Below are 14,932 nucleotides of genomic sequence, written 5' to 3' on the forward strand. Positions count from 1 at the left end.
TATCTCTCTATTAAAAGTTGCATCTACAAATGCTTTGCCCATTCCAAGAATATGTGTTAGCTGGTTACAGAAGAATTCCATTCAAAGTTTTCAACGTTTTTTACATTCTCTTCTATAATAGCTGCAGAAACCCTCTATCACAGCACAGAATGTACTGGCTCTTTGTATAGGGATGCATCTATATTGCCTGTCTAGAAGACATTATTGTTGAGAAAGGGAAGTTTAATTGCTATATTCATATTTTCCAGGCAGCAGATTCCTGGTGAGTAGGTGAAGATGATGAAATACAGCGTGGGTTTTTTGTTTGTTTTGTTTTGTTTTTTAATTTCTTCTACCACTCTGTCATGACCTCCCAAAAGGTTGGCATGCAGCATAATACTTCTACACCAAAAATATCTCTGCTTTGAACAATGCCTTCCACAAATTACTTGCTGTCTCTGGCAGTGTGCTGAAGCCTAATCATTCATCCACCAAAAAAAAAAAAACAAAAAAAAAAACTAGCTTTTATTACTATCCTTTTTCCTCCTTTTCCAAACATGTTAATACCTGCTGAACAGAAACAACACTAAAATCATAATAACTGTCTAGTGCCACCAGTTCCCCAACATAATGAGTTGTTGAGTTTTCCTTTTATCATTTCATTAACAATACCATGCAGCCAAATTGTCTGGTACTATTAAAAAATTGTCAGAGGAAGTGTATAACTTGGCTGTAAGAATTCACTGAAACTTGGCATAAAAGATCTTAGACTAGAAGCAAGTTTGCTTTACAAAATACAAAATACTCTTTTCAGATTCTTTCAATTATTTTAAAAGCAGCTTTCAGTGTTGTCAAAGAGATGTGTTGCAAGCCAGTAACCTACGATGTGTCTAACTATATTTGTGAAAAGAAAACAGGGAGAATGAAGAAATAAAGTGCCTTCAAGATATCACGTAGAACCAAGTTAATTTTTAAATGAAAGGAAATTTTTATTTAATTTTATTTAAATAAAATTATTTAAATTATTTAAATAAAATATTTAAATATTTTTATTTAAATATTAAATGTTTTATGGAAATTCACAAGTATTTAATTCACAGCCTTAACGTTAATTCGTAATATTGCGTATAATATTATACACTGTTTTTTGTTTGTTTGTTTGTTTTGTACTTTTCTTAAAGCCACATTTCTTTCTTTGGGGGTGGAAGGGGATCTATATGGTAATTACCTAGTCTCTGAAGATGAATAGAAAACTCAAAATAAGGAGAATTTTATTCTCTATTATACACCTATAAACTTGAGCTATATCTATACTGACTTAGAGTCAGTTGAGTTTCTTTTGGTTTAGCTTCATGCGACCAAGAAGGTTAGTAATAATTACTGTTTGTATTATCCGACCAAACTGGAAACTTTAGTCAGGAATGAGTACCCCATTACTTTAGACATGGTGTTAATGAGAACAAAAAGGGAAGGTTTCAGGGGTCCAAGTGCTTACACTAGATGGAATCAGCCTGATGGAAAAAATAAATAAATAAATAAATAACAACTACATAATAGCGCTAGAATAGGCTTTCTGAGCTTAGATAGCCAAGCAGTTTGCAAACATGTTTACGGGGACTTCCTTGCAAACGTGAGTGGAAAGAAAGATGAAAAATTGGAAATATATGTATGTAAATTGTAAAGGAGATGATGGAAACTGAGCTCACAGTCCAAATGGAGGTATCAGCCTGTTAGTGTTGATTTTAGTGTAACTTAAGCTGGAATAGAGAACAAGCAGTGCATTTGTTAAAGTGGAGAAGTAGGAGACAGTGGAAAGAGACAGAGAAATGACAAGCTCAAGGAAACAGATGGAGATAGCAATCTTGACAGCAGCAGTCCAAATAGATTTGAACAGAACATGGCTTCATTTGTCAGGAATCAAAATATAGGATACTTCAGTAACTGAGATATGTGTCTGCAACACCCAAAATTTCTCTAAGATTTTTAGCTGTATGGATAAGAAAAAAAAAAAAAAACCAAAGGTCTGCACTTGTGACACAAAGCAAAAAGAATTAGCAAGGTATAGACATATTCTGGAAATGAAGACTCTTAGAAACATAATCTATAAAAGATGTCCCTCTCTGGAGGTAAGTGGTGGGCTGGATGGTTTAGTGGTTCACAGTGATCAAAAAGGAGAGGCTGCAGAGCATACTGAGTAACAGGGATGTAATTGTGGCTGTGCAGGTCATGGGCTGACTGACTAAAACTGGAGGGAGGAAGAAGGGCACTCCAGAGAAAAGGGGAAGAGTAGCGGAGATGTGGGAGCTTATCTGGACCCTGCTCATACAAACTAGCATTTTATAATCCTGCCCCTCAATTGCTATTTAGGCATGAAAGCACACAGTGTATGGTACTACTCATCACACTCACAGCACTTTTACATGCACCCAGGTGGCAAAATTTGCTCCTTTGTGCACTGCAGGTCAGATCATGAAATATAAAATACATTAAGGGTCTGCTTCTGACAAGTAATTTACTTAGGCTTTTTGGGGAATATCTCTATACTCTGAATATCTTGCATATTTTTTTGAATCTGTTAGATTTCCTGTGCTCTAACTCCACTGTTTTCTGTCTCGTTATTAAGACAGATCAGTATTAGCACATTAGCCCTTGTAACTCTGGATCTAATCCAGAATATGCCACTCTACCAAAAATCCAAGGAGTAATAGCAGCATTTTAAAACATTTGAATTTAGCCATTCATAACTTTACTGACATTTTGTCAAGAAATGAAGAAAATATTAAGCACATCAAATGTGCTGACATTTCAGGCTATCTTAAATTGAACTCATTTAGAATCTCCAATTTCACTCACAGTCCTACCAGTTGTACCTATTTTTTCTCTACCTATCAAGAGTTCTTTCTCACCTTCAAACTAATTTTAAATACCTGGAGTTTATATCTGCATATAAATGCAGATGGTTTACACATATAAAATTCTGGCATTCAAATATGTGTCCAACCAAAATATGTTTCAAATAGATGCTCATACACATGCATTGTTCCTTACTCAAACTGGAAAATATTCTTTTAACATGCATCACTGGTGTCCTTAATATATACTTGTTCCTAAGTAATGAAAATTCTTTCTCTGTCTCTCTGTCTCATTTATATAAGGGGCTTTTATTGATTAAAGTCACATTTATTCTAATGTCTTAAGGGTTTAGGGATTTTATTCTTTACTTTTTCTTTTCTTATTTACTCCCTTAGTGAATTCCTCCCTCTTTCTCTCTCTCTCCCCTCCCCCCCCGCCCCCCCCCCCCTTTTTTTTTCCTTTTTTTCCTTTGCATGTGATAAATCAAGTTACTTTTTCACTCTGGACTCCATTATGGGATCACAGTGGCTATACAAACCACACGGAGTTAAGCAAACAAAGGAATTTTTTCATTTTCTCTTTCATTCAATAAAGTTCCATTTTCTGTCACCCTGCAACCTTTTGACCCGTGTCCTAATGGCACTGGTCACTCAAGGGCAAAAGTTCAGCTGTAGGTTAAGTCTGTATGTGTTTGTGCCGGGCAGGGAGACGGTCAGTTCTTGCTTCCTGTCGTCTCTCTCCAAGCCCTGCAATTGCTCTCCAAACCGTTGCATTTGCCCCTGCTGTGAGCTCCCCCCACTCCAGCCCTCCCTCTGTGAAGGAGGTAAGGAGGTCTTGGAGTAAGCTTTTCCCCAGCCTTTTGTTTTTTGTGAAGCTGTCAACAAAAAACGCTGTCTTATTTTCTTGCTCTGAGGATCGAAAAAGCAGTAGAGAAATATCTAGCAGGAATACTTTGAATTGGCAGACCATGTAAACTTCTCTTTTCCAGTTATTTTAGACACTGTTATATTTTTCTCTATTCAGCATCCATAAATTGTCTGTATTTCTGAGAGAAACTGTTGGTCCCTTCCTTGCTCTAGAGGATGTTTGCAGAAATTATCTTGGGACAATTAGTGTGAATGATGAACTGCTGATTTATACTACTGAGTTTTCAGGATGATTTTTTAATGTGCTCTGAATGCAAATTATACCTCAGGCACACCTACCTCTCCCAACATCCTCCAGCAAGCTTTTCCAGGTGGTCTAGGAATGATATATTTCTGCAGACCACTATCATCATTCACATATCGTAATTTTGGATGTTGCTTTCCCCTCAAATTCAATGGCACTGCCCTTTCTTTCATAACTATATGTTAGTGTTCAGCCCAACAGTTCCTCCCAGCCTCTTCCTTCTTTCCCAAGCCCTAGTTCTTCAGGCAGATCACCCTTCACCACCAGAGAGAAGGCCACCAGTCATCCAGTGAAGTTAGCTGATACACCTCTTTGAATGGGTGAATTGCCTAAGGGATGCAGTGTAGGAGTAGATCATTCTGCTATCCAGAGAAATTTCCTCCTTCCCCAAACGAGGGCACTGATCTTGCTGAGTCCATTTCTGGCTGTGTGCAGAAACGTGTCTACAGCATTTTTTTGTGAAAGAGGGATAGATCAGGCTTGGATATGCTCAGCATTGAGGAAAACCTCAGCCTTTCCTTACAGAAACCTTTGGTTAAAGGCTGATGTAGCACAGCCTCTTGGATTAAAGAAGTAAGTGTTGCTTACCCAGCAACTGTCTGTTTGTGAATTTGCAATGACAAAAGGGGTAATGTTGCCCTAGAAGCAGTGCAGACGGTGTTGTGCGTGCACCTCTCCTGTGCCACGACCAGCCTGCACCACTTCCAGAATATCCAGAAGCTCCAAATTCCAGAAGGGACATCCAGGTTGACAGTAAAAAAAGATGTTGAGAACCTGTGTCTTGAGGTGGATGGCCTTGGGGTGACAGATGAGAAGGAAGTTGCTGGGCATGTATCCCTACAGAAGAGCATGACAAAACACTTGAGAGAGCATGTGATCTCTTTGAAGATTTTTGCCTATTTTTCCCCTCATTTTGTCACATTCTGTGTAGAATCACCTGAGCTGAGTGAAGAGGAAACTTCTAAGGGCCAAGACAGAACTCTCTCCATATTTAGGTTCCTTGTCTTTTCCTGAGTAACCTGCTGAAGGCCATTAGCTCAGGAAGGGCCTTGAGGTGCATTTAATCTGATAAAACTCAGAGAGATTCCAGATGTCCCCATAAACAAGGAAGGGAGCAGAAGCTGTCTGTTTCTTTTGCAGGACTGTGTCTATCCTTTAGAGAGGATATACCTATATCTATCCTCCCTAGAGACCAAAGCAGCTTGTGTCAAAACACTTCATAGCTGCAATCCTAGCTCCAAGCTGGCGTTGGTGGAAAAAATGATCAGTAAGTAAATGTTTCCTTTGTATTTTTAAATATCCCAGAACGATCCTTAGGATGGCCCTAACTGAGCAATTAAAGATGCAAGCTGGGGTCTCAAACTAGCCAGCCCAGTTATATGTACATGTAGGTAGTTTTAAACATAGACTCAATTCAACCAGTACAATTCCAGTAGAATCAATTTTTCATGCACTCCAGCTAAACCCAGGTATAAATGGTTGATGCACAGGATAGATCAAGCATTGCTAGATCTTTCAGTGAACAGAGAAATGTTCCATAAACCTTAGGATTTCTCTGTCTAGTAAAGGTGGGGTTCTGTTCAAACTCCATATAAAAGCATTGCCTCCTGAAATGGAAAAGGCAAAATCTAAAATGAGAAATGCATAAATTGTTGTTAAAAATCTTCCTTCTCACAAATAATAATATTTTGGAGCCATTTTCAGGGTATGGAGGAAAGAATAGGACTGCTTCTTACGCTTCCCTATCCCTTCTGCTGTTTGACACACTGCAGAAACTGCATAGATGTGCTCTGTAGAAACACACATAGGAAGGTGTGAAACTTAGAAACTTAGCAGAGAACAAGATCTACGTTATAGGCAGACAACATATTACCTCTATTTTAAAGTGATTTCTAACAATTTACACACAAATTTTCAGAATACATTAAAAGGTCCAGGCAGTAAGTCTGGGTATAAAATTAATTGGAACAAGCTTGAGCTGTTAGGATTAACTGAACAAACATACCACACATTGCTTAGACAGTGGGATTTTCAGTGGTCCCCAACAGCATTAAAGCATTCAGGTACTCTAATCCCCAGGGATTTAGAACAAACACTAAAAATCAATGTACATCTGACTATCACACAAATCATTAATGATCTGGTAAATGGATATCTGCCTTAGCTGCTATGGGAAATTGACATAAAGAAAAATAATGTTTTAATTAGATTAACATATAAACACAGAAGCTTCATTTTCTGAAGTCTAGCATCCAACTTAGAAACTGGAACGTACCCCAAGTATCCCTGCCTCAGGTCCAGTGACACCTTAAGCAGGCTGACCTTACCTCCACCATATAGAAGTTAGCCCGGAGTCTTCATCAGTACCATTTGGCCCTGTGATGTTCTTATTATTCATTGCATGTTTTGTTCCAGTTACAAGTGTCTAAACTATCATGGGGTGTGTTTCACAGCTGCCAGACAGGAAAGTTATTTATTGCCTTCCTTAGCCGGTGCCATGAAGGCCTGTATGGTATTTGAGGGTCAGGATGCTGCTGAAGGACTGTTTAGGTTAGATTGAGTCCAGACTGTTATAGTCACCTCCACTGCGCCTTTTGAGAATGATCTCTGACATAAAATGTCCTTAGCCACTTCCCAGCTTTGCCACAGCAGCAGCTATTTGGGGCACCCCAAAACAGAGTCAGGGAATTATGTGGTAGTTAAGCAATATGGGCAATCGAAGATCCAGTGCTTGAGGAGACTGTGGTCTCCCTTTTGTTTATCAGTATAGGCAGACAGTCAGAGAACACCTTGGAAATAAACGAAGACATGCATTTACCTGAACACTGAGAAAGTGCAGTTTCAGCTTCTGCAGTATGAACATTTAGGTTCAGGTTACTACAAAAGTCAAACATATTTAGATGATATATTTGTACAAGCTGTCAGAAGCCAATGTTAAGGTTTTTAATGAAAGCTGAGGTTCCTTCCTCTGATAACGGAAGTTTCTGGGAAAAAAAAAAAAAAAAAAAAAAAAAAAAAAAAAAAAAAAAAAAAAAAAAAAAAACCATATCACAAGAGGTTTAGGAACAGTAATGTTATAAGATAATTACATTCTGTGGAAACTGTTTTCTAGCAGACATTGATACAAGCTCTTCTGGGGAAAGCAGGGACATTTATATGGCTTGTGTAGCCTTTTTTTCTTGTATATATATATACATAAATATCCTGCTAAATTCAGGTTGCATCTTTATACACTGCATCAATTTATTCTTGCTATATTTAGTCAAGTGCACCAGAGAGCATTAAAATATTTTCTACCAATAATAGATTTCTAATAAATTGCAATAAAGATAAAATTTATTATTTATAATATAAATTTCTTCTTATTGAAGCAAACAAGCAAAATTAGTCAAGACCACAAAGTCACACTTGTTTGAAAAGAACATTGTTAACATCTAAAGTATTTTACAGGAAGGTATCTCTATAATGAAATTGATTTTTCTGTTTTGTTTTGTTTTGTTTTAATAATTCACAATCTAATAGTAAAATAGGATGAAAAATGAAATTCATTATTTATAAATGTTGTTTGAAATATCTGTATTTCACCCTAAATATTCATCTACTTACAATTTCTTTTATAATCATATATCCTTGCATCCCAGCATTAAAACAAAACAAAACAAAACAAAACAAAACAAAACAAACAAACAAAAAACACAAACGTTGGATTTATGTATCAGCTGACCAAGATGGAAAAGAGCTCACAGAGCTTCTCAACAGAGTTCAAAGCAGGTAGGATGCAGTCGTTACCAGTAATTAATTGCAAAAAAAAAAAAAAAATCACTCTCAAGACATGGGAAAATCATAGTTCACATGCTGCAGACTCTACATTGACACTCTTTTTGTCTTATAGAGGACAAACAAGGCATAACATCAACATCCTTTTGGAAGTATTGCACCAAGGAAGGTGATACTACTTGCCTTGCAACCCAAAGGTAATGCTGAAATCTCTGCACAGAGGGGGCAACTGGGCAACTGTGAAGTGTATTCTCTGCTACAGTTTCACCCAAAATTCATTAGTTTGACTGTACCCTAACAGAAACACAGAATTGTTTGGGAGTTTGGGTGTGATTTCTATTTTTTTTTTTTTCCTGCAGCTAAACCACTGAATCTTGTCCAGGCTCTGACATTAAAAGCTAACTTGTACATATGCATACTCAAACTGCAAAGTCCATGATAATCACAATGTAAACCTACCCTGGAACTGATCTAGAAGACCAGACATTGACTTGAGGTCTAGGAGACCTGGCTTTCATCACTAAGGAAAATTCATCTTTAAATGATGGGAAGATTTTACTAATCAGCTATTTGCTCTCAGCTAATGTGCTTTTGGGGGGACTGTCTGACTCCATTGTCTCTTCCCTTCTCGTTGTGAATCTGCCAGACCCAGCTGAAGGGAGATATCTCCAGAACAAGTTGATTTATGTCAGGGAGACGTTCTGGACTGCTGAAATCAGGGAAGCAACTTGGCAAACAGATTCCACTCTTTGCAAGGAAAAATGGAAGTGGGGGAGGAGGAGGATATGTCTGAAGAAAGCTAAGAATTGCTAATAATGGCTTGGCAGGACTGTTAACAGTTTTTCCTCTTATTCTGATACATCATGTTGATAGCCCAGTAGCTTTTTAATTCATGAATTACTTTGCAAAAATTTTGCATGTTTTTGAGTGTCCTTCCATGGTTTCAGCTATTTTCATTACCCCATTGCCATTAGCTTCTAAGTACTTGCCAGCAAAACGACACACATGTGGTTAACATATGAGTATCTACGAATTGTGTTTTTTTAACAGGGCTCAAGGGATAATTCTTAAAACTGTCAGTCTACATGCTGCCTCAGTTTTACTAGGAAAGGAGGGGTGGTTTGAAGAGGGACACTTGTAAATTGAATTTACTAAAGCATGTGATCCAGATTGATTGTACTCATGTATGCTTGCTTCAGAGTAGAATTTAGGGAGACCCTATAGTAGGAAGCTATAATGTATACTAAATTATGTTACTGTGGCTCTGAAAAAAGAGGGATTCTCCAACTAGCAGCCTCAGAAACAAATGTTAATCATGTAGTTTTTATATGTCTTTCCTGTCTCCTCTGTATCACAAGAGAATGCTTAAAGTGAAGCCAGATGCAGGCCACCGTCCTGGTTTCCCATCACTGAGTGTGGTGGGCCTACTGGAAGATGCCAGGGTCCATTCTTCACTTCCGCATGCATTTTCTACCCAAAGTGATCATAGAAGAATGCCACCTCTGATCCCAGTGCGCTGCCCAGAGTTACGGGGGTACAGGACTATGGGACTTACCACCAGCTCACTTTTTCGACAGCAGGAGCATGGCATATGTGATCCAGAAAGAGGGAAATGGAAACAGGGACTGCATCACATTCCGTTATTGGCAATTTCAGACAATTGCCACAATTGCAAACAAGCATCCAGAGTGCTTGCTGTCTACCACTACCTTTTGTTAACCATTCTTCAGACTCCTGCAAGCCAGAACAAGGGGAGTTTGGGCCCAAGTGCTCATTTAGGCATTATGAGAAATGAAGGCTCAGAGTCAAAGCCAATCAGTTTCACTCTTCAAGACAGATCTTTCTTTTTCTTTTTTCACCATGGCAGTGAGTAACCATTGGCACAAACTGTGCAGGAAAGTGCTAGGTCCTTCATTGCTCAAAGCCTTTAAATTAAAAGTGAATGCATTTCTGGAATATATGCTTAATCTAAAAGCAGGCCGTGGATTTCAGTGTAGGAGTTAACTGGAAGAAATTATATGATCTCTTTAGATGAGGTAAGACTGGATTATCTAAGGCCAGAAGAGAGCATTATTTAAACCAGCAAGATTTTTAGGGAAGATTCACCTTGGAAACCCCTTTATTTCTTATCTGTTCTGATTGTTACAAGCCGTCCACCTCTTTCTATTAACATCTAAGCACAAAATCCTAGTGCCATAGGGCTAAACACAGAACAGTAAGTACCAATATCAGAATTTCTCACTCAATTCAAGCAATACTGAATTTCTGAAAAGGTCAGGTCTTGACTCACTTAATGCTACAGTAAACTCTAGGGACTTTCTGGTGTTTTGGTGTGTAAGTACCTGCATGATTCCACTAATTTTAAATGCAGGTACACTTCAGATCTGTACTCTCTCTCTCTTTCTCTTTGGGGTTGAGGCATTTATTCAGAACCCTTAGTACTGGGAGTAGCACTTGTTACTTCTGCCAGCTAATGAAAACCAATTCAAGAACTCTGGCTGAGCAAAAGTTAGAAATAGAGTAAGTATTAAAACCTCCCTGCACAGTTTTCCTGTACCTGTAGCAGACAGATAAACACTTCACAAAGTCAGGAAATGTTTCCCAGGCAATTGCACAGATAACAAACTGGCAGTGCTCAGCCAATGGATCTCTCAACATTATTAATTTGCTGAGGATGGAAACGATACTACATTTGCCTAATGCATCCTGGAGCTGACAGAGATAATTCTGCATCCAGGCTGTCAGAGAAGAAATGGAGCAACAGATGACCTTCTTCTATGCAGACATTTGTAATAAAGACATGTGCCTATCCACTATTTGTTGAATGAGACCTAGATGATAGTAATCCTGTTGTAAAAACACAAAACCAAAACAGAAATCATTCATTTTATTGAACACCGTAGATCGACTACAACAATAAAGTTGTAATACCTGTCCTCCACTGATTTTATCTTTATTGTTCACAGCTTAATTGTCCCTCTAGCACTAGGATATACAAATGTATTATTAAAATGAGACATCTGGCAGTGGCCCTAAATGCCTCTATGTCAGGAATTTACTGTGTATTACTTGTAACAGTAAATCTGTTGTGCACATCTGCAGTGGCAGAGAAAATCACATCTGACAGCAATGATACAAAACATTCACAGGAGCTTTGCAAAAGCACAGGATTGAATGAATCCAGGCTTTTACAGTGCTTTACAATCTTCACTGAACCTGATCACGCTGAAGAAACTCATTTTATGGCACTTCTCTAAATTTCAAATCAGCCATCGTTTCCTGAAGCAGAACATGAGGAAACATTTTCAAATATGCTCATAATTAATTTCATGGCACTTTTCATGAACTGGAAATTGTGTAAACGTTTGTGTGCTTTGTGGATCAGTGACTAGCTGTTTTGTTTACCAGAAATAATCTTAGATGTTCAGACAAAGAAACCCCAAATGCTTCCAAACAATCTGTATGGCCAAGTCACTCTTTCAAAACTTTCTTCCTTTAAAATAGATTTGTGAGATGAAGATTTCATTAAAAAAATACCCAGTGGTATTTTTGCAATTAAGGGAATGTTAACATCTTCATTATAGTTTCACTTTATTCTAAGTATAAGAAAGAGAGAAAAATTTGTCTTGGAGCAAAATTTCACATTTGAAATCTCATTCCAGAACCTGTAACTCTTTGGTTTGTCACTGTCAATGTTTCTGTATGTCTGACAATATCAAAATGATAATTTTTCACTCAAAATTCAATGCCCTTCCTGGCCCTCCTAAATAAATACACAAAGAAAAAATATTATTTTTATGATTCCTTTTTTACTATGTGGATCAAAGTTATACAATGAAAATGATTTTATTTGCACTGACTTGACATGCCAAGTCAGATGTATTTTTTCAGGTTTGATGAGTTTTTTAAAAAGATACTCTACTGTGAAGACTTGCAGTACATCACATTAAAATAATAAATGTGATCTTAAGAACATATGCAATGTGTGATATTATCTGAAAAATCTAAGCTTGTATAGAATGAGTGACATCTGACATCAAGTTACAGAAAAACTGACTTTGTAAATAAGGTCTAAACACACCTTTGTGCTTTTTCAGATATAGCTATAAGTTGTCACAGCTATGTCATATTCGATGATATTCTCATTTCCTGGTAATTTTTCTCATACAGTTGTCTTCATATGTATAAATTTAAAATAGTACTGTCTGATGAATGAGCCAGAGTGCTGGTTTTATCTACCAGGACTGATAAGCACATTTTTTCTACATTCCTAGAAAAAGTCTATATTCTGTCACATAGTCTTCCCAAAATAGGTACTTTTCAGTAAAGACTTAGAAACTACTTTTTTATTTTTGTAAACATGTTTTGCTTGGATATTGTTTTTCTTTTTCATGACAGTGAAAAAAACAACTCTGATATCAATAAATGTTTTATTGTCTTAATATAGCACTCAGAGGAGATAACACTACATCTCCAAATTCTCTCTTTGCTATTTCACCAGATAAGTAATTCCTTACCTGGGTGACACAAATGACAAATAAATTGTAAATCACCCCTATATATTCTAGATACCATTTTGAAAGTCAGAGAGTGAGTCTTTCAATTTTTCCCCAAGCAATAGAAGAGAGCAGAGGCTGTGTCTGTTTACAGACAGATAACTCATACCAAAACATGAAAGGATCTATCAGGAGTAAAAAGAAAAAAAAAAAAAAAAAAAGAAAAACTATGAAGCTGCACAAATGAGCAAAAGAAAGAGTTACGCAATGAGGCCACATACTCCTGGCACAAAAGTGTGGAAGCTAACTGCTCCACTAAAGGGGCATGCCAGCTGCAGAGCAACTATTGCTCATTTTAATTGCCAGGAGTGTCACTTCTCAACTAGCAAACATCTGAAGTATGGGAGGCTTTTCTGAATATTAGAATCAGCCTCTCATTTTATACCAGAAATATAGAAGAATAATGTGGTTTCTACTGGTTCTATAATAGCAGAAAAATTAGCAGAACTAGATTTACGTGTTTCTTGCAGCTTACAGCTCTTATTGGCAAGGTATTTATTTTAAAAGTAACTAGTATTTCCAAGCGGCCTGCATTGTGACAAACAGCTGCATGGTAAGCCTGCATTTCCCTACCCTGTTGCTTGCATAGTCTTTTGGCAACAGATAGCACATGAGAATCCAGTACTCAAACATCTCTAGGTGGCTGTACTTTTGAACAAAAGGTGAGTGAGCACTTGTAATAATGGGGATTAACTTCAATCCTGCTATGCTTTCTCTCTGCTTTACTCAGGATACCAGCATCGTTGCAAATTGTTTGGATCCAGAGAAATCATCTCCCATGCTGGAGCATGCAGCCTTTTGTCATGTGGATAGAAGCCGTCAGGAAGAGTAAGATTACAAACCAGCATAAGGACAGGAAAGGAAAGCTTAAGCAGAATGTATTTGTCCAAACTGAAGCCTGGCTGGTGCCCAAGAGTTATTATTTCCATCCATGCAAAAATTAACTGTTATGGAATCTTCAACAACAGTAACCGGTCACCACATCGTTCTTGTATCCCATCGGAGATATAGTACTCTAAACAATACTGCATAGCCAGATAGTGGGGAGTAAATTCCATATTGACAGAGGAAAGATTGCCACCTACTGAATCACCACCTGAGTCATGCCATAGCTGAACCATAGATCAGAGAGTTGGAAGCATGAATTGCCATACTGGAAACCGTCAATGATGATGCTACACCAAGGTCTGAGGTAGGGGAACTTCACAGGTTACAGGTTTTCTGTCTTGTGGTTCCTTGGCACAGGAAATGTGCAACATACTATAAAATCTGCTTTTATTGTAAACCTTAGAGCTTGACACACATGAAGACCGAGAAAATAGTTTCCATTTTCTGTAGTAGTGATGGTGTATACAAATTCTGCCTGTAAATGTAAAATACAAATTTGGATTATCCAAATCCTCGCTACAAGAAGGACATCAAGGTGCTTGAAAGAGTCCAGAGAAGGGCGGCGAAGCTGGTGAGGAGTCTGGAGAACAAGTCCTATGAGGAGCATCTGAGGGAGCTGGGCTTGTTCAGCCTGGAGAAAGGGAGGCTCAGGGGCAACTTTATCACTCTTTATAAGTACATTAAAGGAGGCTGTAGAGAGGTGGGGGTTGGTCTATTCTCCCACATACCTGGTGACAGGACGAGGGGGAATGAGCTAAAGTTTTAGGTGTTTTAGGTTGGATATTAAGAAGAACTTCTTTTCTGAGAGGGTTGTGAGGCATTGGACTGGGCTGCCCAGGGAAGTGGTGGAGTCACCATCCCTGGAGGTCTTTAAAATACGTTTAGATGTTGAACTTAGCGATATGGTGTAGTGGAGGTCTGGTCGGTGTTAGGTCAGAGGTTAGATTCGATGATCTTGAGGTCTCTTCCAACCTAGAAAATTCTGTGATTCTGTGAAATATCCACCTGCAAGCTCTGACAGCTGCAAAACCCCTGAAGGAGACGAGGGAAGAAACATGACAATGGTTAGTGCTACGTTTGAACCACTAGACAAATAGTGATGGATCCTTGCTAAAGAAACTGAGAGGTTTTTTTCCAGACCATTGAAAATGTTAAGGTGATGGTGAGTCTTGAGCCAATATCAGTTTGCTTTCTGTTGCTGTTGTTTACTTTATCATTATACGAATTTGACTTATTTGAAGATTTGCTGCAGATGTTTGCAGAGAGTATTCTGCAGTTTTAATTACCCTTGTGCCTGTTCACATTCTACCCTCAGTAACACCAACGCAAATACAGATTAACAGGTAGGGCAAACTCTGCATCTGAAGTTTGCTTTTGCTTTACATACATAAAATAGGAATAAAATATATGCAGTAGGTTAGGTGAAAATCCTTGTTTCAATGCTCAGATTTCGCTGTTTATTTACAGGATCATCATCCCTTTGTAAACCATCACCAATGTTTCACCCATCCCAGTTTACAGAGCTAAAAGTATTTATCCCACATGCTTCCATGGGATGAATTCCCACTCTCCATTCTCTCTGTCTTGTATATAGTTGGTAATAAATAAATAAATAAATAAATAAACAAGCTCTGCTTGGTGTAGCCCATAGAGTTTGGCCTGGGCCAAAATTAAAAATGCCTCAAAATGGGTGTTCCCATTTTCCCCAG

At 38.0% G+C, this 14,932-nt stretch overlaps 1 long non-coding RNA gene across 1 annotated transcript in view; it reads right to left on the bottom strand.

Moving 5' to 3' along the window:
• Window positions 1-14,932, bottom strand: part of LOC113839675 (uncharacterized) — a 71,156-nt gene that overhangs the window by 10,492 nt on the left and 45,732 nt on the right. Inside the window, exon 2 of the long non-coding RNA XR_003492236.3 lies at window positions 6,821-6,986. This is a non-coding gene — a long non-coding RNA (uncharacterized lncRNA). The remainder of the gene's footprint in view (window positions 1-6,820; window positions 6,987-14,932) is intronic.

The sequence above is a fragment of the Anas platyrhynchos genome, chromosome 1, assembly GCF_047663525.1.
Source record: "Anas platyrhynchos isolate ZD024472 breed Pekin duck chromosome 1, IASCAAS_PekinDuck_T2T, whole genome shotgun sequence".
Taxonomy (NCBI): domain Eukaryota; kingdom Metazoa; phylum Chordata; class Aves; order Anseriformes; family Anatidae; genus Anas; species Anas platyrhynchos.